Source organism: Prunus avium, chromosome 4 (genome assembly GCF_965620075.1).
Source record: "Prunus avium chromosome 4, drPruAviu1.hap1.1, whole genome shotgun sequence".
Classification (NCBI taxonomy): Eukaryota; Viridiplantae; Streptophyta; class Magnoliopsida; order Rosales; family Rosaceae; genus Prunus; species Prunus avium.
The window spans coordinates 6,382,313-6,398,773 of record NC_142287.1 but is presented as its reverse complement, the minus strand read 5'-3'; the positions used below and the strand labels follow the sequence as shown (position 1 = coordinate 6,398,773).

The window sequence follows — 16,461 nt, the reverse complement described above, 5'->3', positions numbered from 1 at the left end:
GCCAATTGTTAGTTAGTTTGTTTCTTTGTTTTCAGTTTTTCCATCATTCTAAGTAGTTTAACTTGCAACCAAGTTACCATTCTCCGTGGGATCGACCTCGTATTTCATAAGCTATACTATAAATGGTTCGTGCACTTGCGAGAATTGAAGTTTCTATTTTTAATAACTCATTTTAGTTGTTAGGAATAGGCTCAACAAGTTTTTGGCGCCGTTGCCGGGGAACCGGTAACGATGGTGCTATAGTTAGATTACTTTGAGTGTTTTTGTTTTTGTTTTCGTTGGTTTTTATTTCTGTATTCTGTTTTTCTTTTTAGTTGTTATCTCCATTTGAAGGCACTAATTGGTTTCTTGTGTGTGCATATATGTCCGAATCTGATTCTGAGCCAATTTCACCAGGAACTTTTGCTGTACGTGTTGGTTTGAGGAGGAATTATAGTTCTTTAAGTGCTGAATCTGAGAGCTACGAATCTGAAGGTTCAAGCAAGATGGCAGAGATTCCAAACAACAACAATAATGATGAAGGAGGTGGTGCGCTTGTTGTCCAACCTAGGAAACCCCTGCGTGAATTTTCCATCCCCAAAGTCACTGATCAACCTTCGTGCATCGTCTATCCTCAACTCACAATTGACAGGTTTGAGCTTAGAAGTGGTATGATTCATCTTCTTCCAACTTATTATGGTAATACCACTGAGGATCCTTACATGCATGTTAAGCAATTCTTTGAAATATGTGCTACAATCAAAATTCAAGGACTTGATGATGAGCAGATTAAGATGAGGCTATTCCCATTCAGTTTAAAAGATAAGGCTAAGTCATGGTTATACTCTTTGCCTAATGCTTCAATTCGTACTTGGGATGAGCTTTCTAATAAGTTTTTGCAGAAATTCTTTCCAGCTCAAAAGACTAACAAGATTAGAAAGGAAATTCTTGGTTTCACACAAAGAGAAGGAGAAGCTTTTCATGAATGCTGGGAGAGGTACAAGGAGATGATGAGTTCTTGCCCACACCACAATATAGAGAGTTGGATGCAAATGCAATCTTTCTATGAAGGTTTGCTTGATTCCGAAAGGATGATGGTAGATGCAACAAGTGGAGAAGGACTGATGAACAAAACAGCAGATGAGGCTTTTACTCTCTTTGAATCTTTGAGTACCAACTCTCAACAATGGAGCTACAATAAAGGAAGAGGAGCTCCTATGAAAGCTGTGGTCTCTGAGGTAAGTACTAATAATGAGATTAATGCAAAACTTGATGTTATGTGTTCTTTGCTTCAACAGGCAGTGACTGGCCCTCTAGGAAGCAAAGAGGAAGTTCAAGACCAATCTTTTGCAAAGCACATGCTAGAGCAAGCAAATGCCCTTCAAGGAAGGAATCCTCAGAATGATCCTTACTCAAACACATACAATCCGGGGTGGAGAAATCATCCTAATTTCAGGTGGAGCAATAATTCAAATGTGCAACAATCTCAAGGACCTCCCCCAGGATTTCAAATACAACAAAGGCAATTCCAGCAAGCTCCCCAACAAGTACAAGAGCAAAGGGGTGATCAAATGGGAGAATTGCAAGACATGTTCAAGAAGTTCATGGGGCAACAGATGCAAACCAATCAGAATCTTCAAAATGCAGTGAACAAACTAGAAGTGCAAGTTGGGCAGATTGCATCCTCCATGAGCAATAGAGCATCCGGAACTTTTCCAAGCCAAACGGAGGTGAATCCAAGGCATCATGAGCAAGTTAAAGCAGTGCACATCTTGAGAAGTGGTAAACAAGTTGATAATAAGGTTGGAGATGCCAATGAAGAGCAAGAAGATGGAGAAAACGTGGAGATCATTCAGCCACCACAAGGGCAGCCCACAGGTTCCACCAAACAGCCCCTCAATTCTCTTGGAAAGAGCACAGGCCCTAAGGTATCATCTAATGCTAATCAAGTTCCAATTTCATCTAATGCTTTTAGGCCTATTGCACCCTTTCCCAGCAGGTTATCAAAGTCAAAGAAAGATCAAGGCTTGGATGAGATAATGGAAATATTCAAGAAAGTGCAAATCAACATCCCATTGCTCAATGCCATTGCTCAGATTCCAAAATATGCAAAATTTTTGAAGGATCTATGCACTAACAAGAGGAGATTCAAAGAGCATGAACAGGTTGCATTAAGTGAAGAGGTTAGTGCAGTCTTACAAAGAAAGCTACCTCCAAAGCTAAAGGATCCAGGTTCATTTTCTATACCTTGTATAGTTGGTGATTTTAAGTTTCAAAAAGCTTTGCTTGATCTTGGTGCATCCATTAACCTTATGCCATATCATGTTTATGAGAAACTTAAGCTTGGTGAGTTGCAAGCCACATCTGTGAGCATTCAATTGGCAGATAGAACTATCAGGTACCCTAGGGGCATTCTAGAAGATGTTTTGGTGAAAGTAGAAGAGCTGATTTTGCCAGCTGATTTCTTGGTGTTGGAAATGGAAGAAGCACCAATTCATGACAATCAGTTACCACTCATTCTTGGTCGTCCATTCATGGCAACTGCCGGTGCAATTATTGATGTGAAGAAGGGTACATTGACTATGAACGTGTTTGATGAGACAATAGCATTCAAAGTGTTTGAAGCCTCCAAGTTTCCAAGTGATGAGCATGAAGTTTTCCAGCTTGATGCAATTGATAATATGGTGAAAGAAGCACTGCCAATGAGTTATTTGGAGCCTATTGAAGCATGCATCACACAAAGCATAAGGAAAGAAGAAGTGGACAGATTAGAGGCTGTGATCTCTCCTTTACTTCTTGAGCTTGTTTGCAGCATGGATAGCTACATAGAAGTGGGAAAGAGGTATGCAAACCAATTTGAATCTTTACCCGCACCTACTAATAAGGTTTTACCTTCTATTGTGCAGGCACCGGAGTTGGAATTAAAGCAATTGCCAACACACCTTAAATATGCTTATTTAGGTGAGAGTGAGACTCTACCTGTTATCATTGCCTCACACCTCGAACCAAATGATGAGAAGAAGCTTTTGAGGGTTCTAAAAGAGCACAAAACTGCGATTGGATGGAGCATTGCAGATATCAAAGGCATAAGCCCAACATCGTGCATGCATAGGATACTATTGGAGGACAATGCAGTGCCTAAGAGGGATGCCCAAAGACGTCTCAATCCAAACATGAAGGAGGTGGTAAGGAAAGAAGTAATGAAGCTTTTAGATGTTGGTATTATTTACCCTATTTCTGACAGTAAATGGGTGAGCCCAATACAAGTTGTCCCCAAGAAATCAGGTATCACAGTGGTGAAGAATGAAGCAAACGAGCTTGTACCAACACGGATGACCACGGGCTGGAGAGTTTGCATTGATTATAGGAAGCTCAACACAGCAACAAGCAAGGATCACTTCCCTCTTCCATTTATTGATCAAATGCTTGAGAGATTGGCTGGCCATAGCCACTATTGCTTCCTTGATGGATATTCAGGTTACAACCAAATCGCCATAGCCCCAGAAGATCAAGAGAAGACAACCTTCACATGTCCCTTTGGTACTTTTGCTTATAGGAGGATGCCCTTTGGTCTTTGCAACGCCCCAGCCACTTTCCAAAGGTGCATGATGAGCATTTTCTCCGACATGGTAGAAAGGTTTATTGAGGTATTCATGGATGACTTCTCTGTCTTTGGTGATTCTTTTGATCAATGTTTGCATAACTTATCTAAGGTGTTGGCTAGATGTGAACAAAATAACCTTGTGCTTAATTGGGAAAAATGTCATTTTATGGTTAACCAAGGCATAGTTCTTGGTCATGTCATCTCTAGTAATGGAATTGAGGTAGATAAAGCTAAGATTGATTTGATTGCTTCTATGCCCTCACCTACTTCTGTCAAAGAAGTACGTTCTTTCCTTGGCCATGCAGGTTTCTATAGGCGTTTCATTAAAGATTTTTCTAAGATTGCAAGGCCTTTGTGCAATCTCCTTGCCAAGGACATGGATTTTGTGTTTGATCAAAACTGTGAGAATGCTTTCAATGCTTTGAAAATGATGCTCACAACTGCCCCAATCATTATGCCACCGGATTGGAGCTTGCCTTTTGAACTGATGTGTGACGCCTCAGATTATGCTGTTGGAGCTGTTTTGGGGCAGCGAGTTGATAAGAAGCCACATGCCATCTACTATGCTAGTAGAACCCTCAACGATGCCCAACTCAACTATTCCACCACAGAGAAGGAGTTATTAGCTGTCATATTTGCTTTAGAGAAGTTCAGATCTTATTTGATTACTAACAAGGTCATTGTTTACACTGATCATGCAGCATTGAAATACTTGTTAGCTAAAAAGGATGCCAAGCCACGCCTCATTAGATGGATCCTCTTGTTGCAAGAGTTTGACTTGGAGATAAAAGATAAGAAAGGAAGTGAGAATGTGGTGGCTGATCACTTGAGTAGATTGGTGCATGTATCTAATGAAGAGGAGGATTCAATGCCATTGCGTGAAAGCTTCCCTGATGAGCAACTCTTCTCTATTTGTGCTTTGAATTCTCTTAATCCATTGCCTTGGTTTGCTGATATTGTTAACTACTTATGCACTAACGAACTCCCTACAGGGTTATCTACATTCCAACGTGACAAGCTTAGGAAACAAGCAAGATACTACTTTTGGGATGATCCATACCTATTCAAGCATTGTCCGGACCAAGTAATTCGAAGGTGTGTGCCTGAAGGTGATTTTAAGAGCATTCTAGAGTTTTGTCACTCCCATGCATGCGGAGGCCATTTTGGAGCAAAGAAGACTGCCAACAAAGTGCTACAATCAGGTTTCTTTTGGCCTACCCTTTTTAAGGATGCTTATACATTTTGTGCTTCATGTGATAGATGCCAACGGATGGGTAATTTGCATGCTAGAAATCAGATGCCTCTCACTAATATCTTAGTCATTGATATATTTGATGTTTGGGGAATTGATTTCATGGGCCCTTTTCCTACTTCTTATGGATTTGAATATATATTAGTTGCTGTCGATTATGTTTCCAAATGGGTGGAAGCCATTGCCACTAGAACTAATGATGCTAAGATTGTGATCAGTTTTCTCAGAGGAAATATTTTTACAAGGTTTGGCACACCAAGAGCAATCATTAGTGATGGTGGCTCCCATTTTGTTAACCAAGCTTTTGCAGCACTCTTGAAGAAGTATGGAATCAAGCATAAGGTGGCAACACCCTACCATCCTCAAACTAGTGGGCAGGTTGAGATAAGCAATAGGGAGATTAAGCACATACTTGAGAAGACAGTGAACACCACAAGGAAGGATTGGTACATGCGTTTGGAGGATGCATTGTGGGCTTATAGGACAGCTTATAAGACCCCCATAGGTATGTCTCCATATAGACTTGTTTTTGGTAAACCTTGTCACTTACCAGTGGAGCTTGAGCACAGGGCTTATTGGGCGATCAAGGCATTCAATTTTGACATGAAAGCTGCTGGTGAAAAGAGGAGGCTTCAACTCAATGAGTTGGAGGAGTTGCGACATGAGGCGTATGAGAACGCTAAGCTTTATAAGGAGAAAACAAAGCAGTATCATGACAAGAAGATTCTTAGGAAGACGTTTGAGGAAGGGCAGAAGGTTCTCTTATTCAATTCACGCCTTAAGCTCTTCCCAGGTAAGCTTCGTTCTCGGTGGATTGGCCCTTTTGTTATTACTAATGTGTTTGATCATGGCGCAGTGGAGATTCAAAATATTAAGGATGGCAGCACCTTCAAGGTGAACGGACATCGGTTGAAACCTTACTTTGATGCCAACTTTGATGCCAATATTGAGTCTCAAGCACTCAAGGAGCCTCCACCACTCTCTTGAAGCTCACCAAAGTTTGGACGTCCGGCTGAAGACATAAAACTTAGCGCTTCTTGGGAGGCAACCCAAGGTGATGAGGAGAAGATAGAACGTGCAAGGAGCTTGCTTGCGTCCTAATCGCTTCAAAGGGGAGTTGTTTTCTGAACTCTAACATTTGGTTATGTCTTTTCCTTATCTTCTTTCCTTTCATTTATGAGGCATTGCTTGTTCTTATACTCTAAACATTGAGGACAATGTTTCATTTAAGTTTGGGGGGAAGGATTCAGTTATGTTGTTTTATTGTCAAATTTTAAAATTTTTAAGTGTGTCTAGTGTCTAATAACGCAGGATTTTGTGTGTTGTTTCGTTATCCTTCCAAACACCTATGATAAGACTTGGATTTAATACTAATATGGTTTTTTCAGAAATTGATAGTCATTGTTTAAGGCCTATGTGTGATTCTGAGTGAACTTTGTCTTGCATGCCATCCTTGCACTTATTGAGCACTTTGCCAAGTTAGTCCAATTTCTTGCTACTTGGAGATGTTATGCAATTCTGCTTATTTCATGATCTTGGTTTCATGCTCTAGAACTTATTTGAATATCTCTTGAGACATTCTGTTGCCATACAATGCTTAGGAAGTGATTTAGGCCATGTTTAAATCGTTTGAGCCTTTCTAACCATCCCTCTACATATGTATTCATCCCTAGTCAATCCATTTGAGCCTACGTTAAGCCTTTCTTTGTGTAAACCATTTCTACCATAATAAATCTCTGTTTCTTATCTTTACCTATTCTTTGAGCAATTAAAGCTATCTTTAAAGGAGAGTCATAAAGATTGCAAGGTTTTTGGAGCAAAACTGAGTCATTAGTGCTGTAACCCAAGTGTTGAAAAGAAATAAGTTTTGGGGTATTGTTAACTAATCAAAAGAGGTAATGAAGTGTGACCAATGTAGTCACGGCCCTAGGGTGTTATAAGGAAAGATCATGGTGATCTAGGGTAAAGAGCCACAAAATTAGGCCAAATAACACATTTGAAGGTGCTGAAATTATGTTGAAAATCTGCTCATGTATGTGTTCCTTGCTTGTTACAAAGTTCAGTAATCTCTCATGCTTTTACCTATGCTTTAGTTGTGCTCAAAATGTTGTTATATCTCCATGTCTCCTCTTTCATTCAACCACTACCCTAAGCCTCATTACAACCCTTGTAAAGTCCTTTTGATCCTTGGTAATGTGTGGTATTACTGTGGAGAGCTGATTTCATAATGAGCTTATGGGGCTCGAAATTCTTGATTGTGCTTTAAGTGTGTGCGCATGTACTTATTTGAGTTGCAGGTGTTGTTCTGATTTGGCATTCACACACTACACTTAAGGATGTCATTGTAAGCTTTGCACACTCTTGAATCATGTGTGGAACTTAGATTGTGATTGTTGTGTTTCTTTGGAACCATATACTTTGATGATTCTTTGAGGATATTGTTTGGAAGGCTAGCTGCTTATTTTCTGTTTTCTAAGTTGTAGTTTTATTTTGTTTGCTCGAGGACTAGCAAAGTCTAAGTTTGGGGGTATTTGATAAGTTCATAATTTCAAAAACTTGTTGAGCCTATTCCTAACAACTAAAATGAGTTATTAAAAATAGAAACTTCAATTCTCGCAAGTGCACGAACCATTTATAGTATAGCTTATGAAATACGAGGTCGATCCCACGGAGAATGGTAACTTGGTTGCAAGTTAAACTACTTAGAATGATGGAAAAACTGAAAACAAAGAAACAAACTAACTAACAATTGGCAAGGTCTAGGACAGAATCCTAGCACCACACACGCACTCGAATGAGGGGTTTTTGTTGTTTAAATGAAAACAAGAGAATGAAATGGAAGTGCTGGAAGTAAACAATGGCAGCAATGAACAAGTTGTGAAACAATGATTGAGAAGTGTTATAGCCTTGGAATCTACCACTAGTCTTCCTATCCAAGTTATGAATGCATAGAAATTGACTCAAGCTTCATTAACAATAGATTATCGCATACAAGCCTATGGTATCTAGGTGCAGGATGCATGATTCTCCTAAGGCATGTAATTGTGGATGGTATCTACACAACACGTGATCTCTAATATGCAACCTAAGCATGGTATCTACTTAGAATAAAGCATATAAGAGTCATTAAGTTCCTTGAGAATATGATAATCACACAAGTCCTAGAACATGGTATCTGTCCTAGTCAACCTATGGTTATTAACCCCTTGAATGATTCTTAGGCCATTCATGTGTTGCTTGTGAAAGGAGAGTAGAATTGGTGAATCTAAACCCTTTCCCAACCTGTGCTAGATGCATAAAATCCTAGTTAGCTACTCCAAGAAAACATACATCAAGCACATAATAAGCTGGAGATTAACAACTTGATAATGAAAGCAAGGAAATCAATTAACTATGAAATCATCCATAACATTGAATATTCATGACTAGGGCTTCATCCTAAGCCCTAACAAAATGGATTAGTTAAACATAATTATGAATACAGAAGATAAGAAATACATAGGTAGAATAAAGAGAATAGAAGAACTAGCTGGTGGCAGCAAGGTAGTTTCCAGGACAGCTCCCAGCTCTCCCTCCTTTGCAGCTAGCTCTCTCTCTCTCTTTGTGGTGAATCTGAATGTGTGTATGGAAGTAATGGATGAAGTGAATTGTGTCTGGGATGTGGAATGGAAGTGGTATTTATAGGGAGAAGGAAAGGGGAATTCTGAATTGAATATGACTAATGCATACAACACTTGTATTTAGATAATCAGAATTGGTTGCTGCACTAATAAATCCCACCAGCAGCCATAGGTCATCTTCATGTCAGCATGATCAAGCATCCATCCAGAAACCAATAGCTCATGCCTAGCTCACCATGACCAAGCATCCATCAGCTCATCCTCATGTCAGCATGATGTGTATTTTGATGGGCTCACGGATTGGGTTTGGCTGAATCCAAATATGACTTTAAGATATCCATTTTGAAGTTCAGAATGTCTCTGATCCAACCACATAAGTATTGGCCCAATCCAAGCTCGGATGAAGAAGATAAGTCCGAAATGAACTTCTAACTCAATATCCAGTTTTTGCACGTTTTGCACCATTTTGCTTCAAAAGCAATCTCTTGCTGCCTTCAACCTATAGAACACACAAACATAGGTAAGTGACTTGAAATAAAGAGAAACTAAACAAAATTACTAAGTAACGAAGGCATGCAAATGTGTGAAATTATGAACTTATCAGACTCCTCCCACCATATTATGATGTTGCCCAAGTTTTGGGCTCGATCCGAAATCAATAGGTGTGAGAAATTGGACAATTCAAGTTCAACGGCAGTTTGTTCCTAATTGGAGTGGTTGGTGTATTCTATACTTCTAGCGATTGGATTTCACTCAAAACTCACCAAATGACTCCTCCATCCATATTATGATGTTGCCCAAGTTTTGGGCTCGACCCGAAATCAATAGGTGTTAGAAATTGGACAATTCAAGTTCAACGGCAGTTCGTTCCTAATTGGAGTGGTTGGTGTATTCCATACTTCTAGCGATTGGATTTCACTCAAAACACAACGAATGACTCCTCCCACCATATTATGATGTTGCCCTAGTGTTGGCTCAATCCGAAATCAATAGGTGTTCCAAATTGGAAAATTCAAGTTCAACGGCAGTTCGTTACGAGTTGGAGTGGTTGGCGTATTCCATACTTCTAGCGACTGAATTTCACTCAAAACTCACCAAATGACTCCTCCCACCATATTATGATGTTGCCCAAGTTTTGGGCTCGATCCGAAATCAATAGGTGTGAGAAATTGGACAATTCAAGTTCAACGGCAGTTCGTTCCTTATTGGAGTGGTTGGTGTATTCCATACTTGTAGCGATTGGATTTCACTCAAAACTCACCAAATGACTCCTCCCACCATATTATGATATTGCCCAAGTTTTGGGCTCGACCCGAAATCAATAGGTGTTAGAAATTGGACAATTCAAGTTCAACGGCAGTTCGTTCCTAATTGGAGTGGTTGGTGTATTCCATACTTCTAGCGATTGGATTTCACTCAAAACACACCGAATGACTCCTCCCACCATATTATGATGTCGCCCTAGTGTTGGCTCGATCCGAAATCAATAGGTGTTCGAAATTGGAAAATTCAAGTTCAATGGCAGTTCGTTCCTAATTGGAGTGGTAGGTGTATTCTATACTTCTAGCGATTGGATTTCACTCAAAACTCACCAAATGACTCCTCCATCCATATTATGATGTTGCCCAAGTTTTGGGGTCGACCCGAAATCAATAGGTGTTAGAAATTGGACAATTCAAGTTGAACGGCAGTTCGTTCCTAATTGGAGTGGTTGGTGTATTCCATACTTCTAGCGATTGGATTTCACTCAAAACACACCGAATGATTCCTCCCACCATATTATGATGTTGCCCTAGTGTTGGCTCGATCCGAAATCAATAGGTGTTCCAAATTGGAAAATTCAAGTTCAACGGCAGTTCGTTACGAGTTGGAGTGGTTGGTGTATTCCATACTTCTAGCGACTGGATTTCACTCAAAACTCACCAAATGACTCCTCCCACCATATTATGATGTTGCCCAAGTTTTGGTCTCGATCCGAAATCAATAGGTGTGAGAAATTGGACAATTCAATTTCAACGGCAGTTCGTTCCTAATTGGAGTGGTTGGTGTATTCCATACTTCTAGCGATTTGATTTCACTCACAACTTACCAAATGACTCCTCCCACCATATTATGATGTTGCCCAAGGTTTGGGCTCGATCCGAAATCAATAGGTGTTCCAAATTGGACAATTCAAGTTCAACGGCATTTCGTTCCTAATTGGAGTGGTTGGTGTATTCCATACTTCTAGCGATTGGATTTCACTCAAAACTCACCAAATGACTCCTCCCACCATATTATGATGTTGCCCAAGTTTTGGGCTCGATCCGAAATCAATAGGTGTTCCAAATTGGACAAATCAAGTTCAACGGCAGTTCGTTCCTAATTGGAGTGGTTGATGTATTCCATACTTCTAGCGATTGGATTTCACTCAAAACTCACCAAATGATTCCTCCCACCATATTATGATGTTGCCCAAGTTTTGGGCTCGATCCGAAATCAATTGGTGTTCCAAATCGGACAATTCAAGTTCAACGACAGTTCGTTCCTAATTGGAGTGGTTGGTGTATTCCATACTTCTAGCGATTGGATTTCACTGAAAACTCACCAAATGACTCCTCCCACCATATTATGATGTTGTCTAAGTTTTGGGCTCGATCTGAAATCAATAGGTGTTCCAATTTGGACAATTCAAGTTCAACGGCAGTTCATTCCTAATTGGAGTGGTTGGTGTATTCCATACTTCTAGCGATTGGATTTCACTCAAAACTCACCAAATGACTCCTCCCACCATATTATGATGTTGCCCAAGTTTTGGGCTCGATCCGAAATCAATAGGTGTGAGAAATTGGACAATTCAAGTTCAACGGCAGTTCGTTCCCAATTGGAGTGGTTGGTGTATTCCATACTTCTAGCGATTGGATTTCACTCAAAACTAACCAAATGACTCCTCCCACCATATTATGATGTTGCCCAAGTTTTGGGCCCGATCCGAAATCAATAGGTGTGAGAAATTGGACAATTCAAGTTCAACGGCAGTTCGTTCCTAATTGGAGTGGTTGGTGTATTCCATACTTCTAGCGATTGGATTTCACTCAAAACTCACCAAATGACTCCTACCACCATATTATGATGTTGCCCAAGTTTTGGGCTCGATCCGAAATCAATAGGTGTTCCAAATTGGACAATTCAAGTTCAACGGCAGTTCGTTCCGAATTGGAGTGGTTTGTGTATTCCATACTTCTAGTGATCGGATTTCACTCAAAACTCACCAAATGACTCCTCCCACCAGATTACGATGTTGCCCAAGTTTTGGGCTCGATCCGAACTCAATAGGTGTGAGAAATTGGACAATTTAAGTTCAACGGCAGTTCGTTCCGAATTGGAGTTGTTGGTGTATTACATACTTCTAGCGATTGGATTTCACTCAAAACTCACCAAATGACTCCCCCCACCATATTATGTTTTTGCACAAGTTTGGGGTTCCATCCGAAATCAATAAGTTTGAGAAATTGGACAATTCAAGTTCAACGACAGTTCGTTCCTAATTGGAGTGGTTGGTGTATTCCATACTTCTAGCGATTGGATTTCACTCAAAACTCACAAAATGACTCCTCCCACCATATTATGATGTTGCCCAAGTTTTGGGCTCTATCCCAAATCAATAGGTGTTCCAAATTGGAAAATTCAAGTTCAACGGCAGTTCGTTACGAGTTGGAGTGGTTGTTGTATTCCATACTTCTAGCGATTGGATTTCACTCAAAACTCACCAAATGACTCCTCCCACCATATAACGATGTTGCCCAAGTTTTGGGCTCGATCCGAAATCAATAGGTGTAAGAAATTGGACAATTCAAGTTCAACGGCAGTTCGTTCCTAATTGGAGTGGTTGGTGTATTCCGTACTTCTAGCGATTGGATTTCACTCAAAACTCACCAATTGACTCCTCCCACCATATTATGACGTTGCCCAAGTTTGGGGCCCGATCCGAAATCAATAGGTGTGAGAAATTGGACAATTCAAGTTCAACGGCAGTTAGTTCGGAATTGGAGTGGTTGGTGTACTCCATACTTCTAGCGATTGGATTTCACTCAAAACTCACCAAATGACTCCTCCCACCATATTACGATGTTGCCCAAGTTTTGGGCTCGATCCGAAATCAATAGGTGTGAGAAATTGGACAATTCAAGTTCGACGGCAGTTCTTTCCAAATTTCAGTGGTTAATGTATTCCATACTTCTAGCGATTGGATTTCACTCAAAACTCACCAAATGACTCCTCCCACCATATTATGATGTTGCCCAAGTTTGGGGCTCGATCCGAAATAAATAGGTGTGAGAAATTGGACAATTCAAGTTCAACGGCAGTTCGTTCCTAATTGGAGTGGTTGGTGTATTCCATACTTCTAGCGATTGGATTTCACTCAAAACTCACCAAATGACTCCTCCCACCATATTATGATGTTGCCCAAGTTTTGGGCTCGATCCGAAATCAATAGGTGTTCCAAATTGGACAATTCAAGTTCAACGGCAGTTCGTTCCGAATTGGAGTGGTTGGTGTATTCCATACTTCTAGTGATTGGATTTCACTCAAAACTCACCAAATGACTCCTCCCACCAGATTACGATGTTGCCCAAGTTTTGGGCTCGATCCGAAATCAATAGGTGTTCCGAATTGGACAATTCAAGTTCAACGGCAGTTCGTTCCGAATTGGAGTGGTTGGTGTATTCCATACTTCTAGTGATTGGATTTCACTCAAAACTCACCAAATGACTCCTCCCACCATATTACGTTGTTGCACAAGTTTGGGGTTCAATCCGAAATCAATAGGTTTGAGAAATCGGACAATTCAAGTTCAACGACAGTTCGTTCCTAATTGGAGTGGTTGGTGTATTCCATACTTCTAGCGATTGGATTTCACTCAAAACTCACTAAATGACTCCTCCCACCATATTATGATGTTGCCCATGTTTTGGGCTCGATCCGAACTCAATAGGTGTGAGAAATTGGACAATTTAAGTTCAACGGCAGTTCGTTCCGAATTGGAGTTGTTGGTGTATTACATACTTCTAGCGATTGGATTTCACTCAAAACTCACCAAATGACTCCTCCCACCATATTACGTTGTTGCACAAGTTTGGGGTTCAATCCGAAATCAATAGGTTTGAGAAATCGGACAATTCAAGTTCAACGACAGTTCGTTCCTAATTGGAGTGGTTGGTGTATTCCATACTTCTAGCGATTGGATTTCACTCAAAACTCACTAAATGACTCCTCCCACCATATTATGATGTTGCCCATGTTTTGGGCTCGATCCGAAATCAATAGGTGTTACAAATTGGACAATTCAAGTTCAACGATAGTTCGTTCCGAATTGGAGTGGTTGGTGTATTCCATACTTCTAGCGATTGGATTTCACTTAAAACGCACCAAATGACTCCTCCCACCATATTACAATGTTGCCCAAGTTTTGGGCTCAATCCGAAATCAATAGGTGTTCCAAATTGGACAATTCAAGTTCAACGTCAGTTCGTTCCTAATTGGCGTGGTTGGTGTATTCCATACTTCTAGCGATTGGATTTCACTCAAAACTTACCAAATGACTCCTCCAACCATATTATGATGTTACCCAAGTTTTGGGCTCGATCCGAAATCAATAGGTGTGAGAAATTGGACAATTCAAGTTCAACGACAGTTCGTTCCTAATTGGAGTGGTTGTTGTATTCCATACTTCTAGCGATTGGATTTCACCCAAAACTCACCAAATGACTCCTCCCACTATATTATTATGTTGCCCAAGTTTTGGGCTCGATCCGAAATCAATAGGTGTTCCAAATTGGACAATTCAACGGCTGTTCGTTCCTAATTGGAGTGGTTGGTGTATTCCATACTTCTAGCGATTGGATTTCACTCAAAACTCACCAAATGACTCCTCCCACCATATTATGTTGTTGCCCAAGTTTTGGGCTCGCTCCGAAATCAATAGGTGTGAGAAATTGGACAATTCAAGTTCAACGGCAGTTCCTTCCTAATTGGAGTGGTTGGCGTATTCCATACTTCTAGCGATTGGATTTCACTCAAAACTCACCAAATGACTCCTTCCACCATATTATGATGTTGCCCAAGTTTGGGCCTCGATCTGAAATCAATAGGGGTGAGAAATTGGACAATTCAAGTTCAACGGCAGTTCGTTCCTAATTGGAGTGGTTGGTGTATTCTATTCTTCTAGCGATTGGATTTCACTCAAAACTCCCCAAAAGACTTCTCCCACCATATTATGATGTTGCCCAAGTTTTGGTCTCGCTCTTAAATCAATAGGCGTTCCAAATTGGACAACTCAAGTTCAACGGCAGTTCGTTCCTAATTGGAGGGGTTGGTGTATTCCATACTTCTAGCGATTGGATTTCACTCAAAACTCACCAAATGACTCCTCCCACCATATTATGATGTTGCCCAAGTTTTGGGCTCGATTCGAAATCAATAGGTGTTCCAAATTGGACAATTCAAGTTCAACGGCAGTTCGTTCCTAATTGGAGTGGTTGGTGTATTCCATACTTCTAGCGATTGGATTTCACTCAAAACTCACCAAATGACTCCTCCCACCATATTATGATGTTGCCCAAGTTTTGGGCTCGATCCGAAATCAATAGGTGTTCCAAATTGGACAATTCAAGTTCAACGGCGGTTCGTTCCTAATTGGAGTGGTTGGTGTATTCCATACTTCTAGCGATTGGATTTCACTCAAAACTCACCAAATGACTCCTCCCACCATATTATGATGTTGCCCAAGTTTTGGGCTCGATCCGAAATTAATAGGTGTTCCAAATTGGACAATTCAAGTTCAACGGCGGTTCGTTCCTAATTGGAGTGGTTGGTTCATTCCATACTTCTAGCGATTCGATTTCACTCAAAACTCTCCAAATGACTCCTAACACCATATTATGATGTCGCCCAAGGTTTGGGCTCGACCCGAAATCAATACGTGTTCCAAATTGGACAATTCAAGTTCAACGGCAGTTCGTTCCTAATTGGAGTGGTTGGTGTATTCCATACTTCTAGCGATTCGATTTCACTCAAAACTCTCCAAATGACTCCTCCCACCATATTATGATGTTGCCCAAGTTTTGGGCTCGATCCGAACTCAATAGGTGTGAGAAATTGGACAATTCAAGTTCAACGGCAGTTTGTTCCTAATTGGAGTGGTTGGTGTATTCCATACTTCTAGCGATTGGATTTCACTTAAAACTCACCAAATGACTCCTCCCACCATATTATGATGTTGCCCAAGTTTTCGGCTCGATCCGAAATCAATAGGTGTTCCAAATTGGACAATTCAAGTTCAACGACAGTTCGTTCCTAATTGGAGTGGTTGTTGTATTCCATACTTCTAGCGATTGGATTTCACCCAAAACTCACCAAATGACTCCTCCCACTATATTATTATGTTGCCCAAGTTTTGGGCTCGATCCGAAATCAATAGGTGTTCCAAATTGGACAATTCAACGGCTGTTCGTTCCTAATTGGAGTGGTTGGTGTATTCCATACTTCTAGCGATTGGATTTCACTCAAAACTCACCAAATGACTCCTCCCACCATATTATGTTGTTGCCCAAGTTTTGGGCTCGCTCCGAAATCAATAGGTGTGAGAAATTGGACAATTCAAGTTCAACGGCAGTTCCTTCCTAATTGGAGTGGTTGGCGTATTCCATACTTCTAGCGATTGGATTTCACTCAAAACTCACCAAATGACTCCTTCCACCATATTATGATGTTGCCCAAGTTTGGGCCTCGATCTGAAATCAATAGGGGTGAGAAATTGGACAATTCAAGTTCAACGGCAGTTCGTTCCTAATTGGAGTGGTTGGTGTATTCTATTCTTCTAGCGATTGGATTTCACTCAAAACTCCCCAAAAGACTTCTCCCACCATATTATGATGTTGCCCAAGTTTTGGTCTCGCTCTTAAATCAATAGGCGTTCCAAATTGGACAACTCAAGTTCAACGGCAGTTCGTTCCTAATTGGAGGGG

At 40.6% G+C, this 16,461-nt stretch overlaps 1 non-coding gene across 1 annotated transcript; it reads right to left on the bottom strand.

Annotated features, from left to right (window-relative positions):
* Positions 1–908: 908 nt before the first annotated feature.
* Positions 909–1,015, bottom strand: LOC148294728 (small nucleolar RNA R71). The gene has a single exon (XR_015835564.1). It is a non-coding gene; the product is annotated as a small nucleolar RNA R71 (small nucleolar RNA).
* Between the last annotated feature and the right edge of the window lie 15,446 nt (positions 1,016–16,461).